Raw genomic sequence first — 759 nt, forward strand, 5'->3', positions numbered from 1 at the left:
TTACCCCACCCCCAACAAAAAGACATGCAATTGTCCCCAATGCATAAAAAATTGAAATACCAGAGTGGTAGGTGAAGCAAACCTGGGGAGAAAAGCACCGACAATCAGCACGGACCGTTGTGATTATGACGGTCCGTCGTCGCTGTCCGTCGTGGGACACTTAAAAAAAATGGAGACCCTAAAGAGAGGGGTCTCTGACCGTCATGACGGTTATGCAGGACGGACCGTCGAGAGTATAACGGTCCGTCGTAGATGTCCGTTGGAGGACACTTAGAAAATGTGAGAGACCCTTAGGAATAGGGTCTCTGACAACCAGCACGGTTGTGCAGGACGGACCGTCGAGAGAACGACGGTCCGTCGCATATGTCCGTTGGTGACTGTTGCAGAGTGATTTTCTGCAGAATTTCCTGGTGATGTGCCTGCAAATTTAAAACTCATTAGTAGAAAATGCTACCATTACTAGAAAGAAAGAAAGAATAAAAAATACTATAAGTATTGGGTTGCCTCCCAACAAGCGCCTGATTTAACGTCGCAGCACGACTGAGGACACTTGATTACTCAGCCTTCATCAAGATGGTATGCCTCTATCATTTCATTCACCGATGCAGTATGCCCAAAATAGAGTTTTATTCGTTCTCTATTCACGTTAAACCGCACTCCCTCCTTCGTTTTTAACTCAACTGCTCCATAAAGGCATACTTGGGTAATCAAGTAAGGGCCAGTCCGTTTGGACTTGAGCTTGCCCGGAAGACAAGGCAA

Source organism: Solanum pennellii, chromosome 5 (assembly GCF_001406875.1).
Source record: "Solanum pennellii chromosome 5, SPENNV200".
NCBI lineage: Eukaryota > Viridiplantae > Streptophyta > Magnoliopsida > Solanales > Solanaceae > Solanum > Solanum pennellii.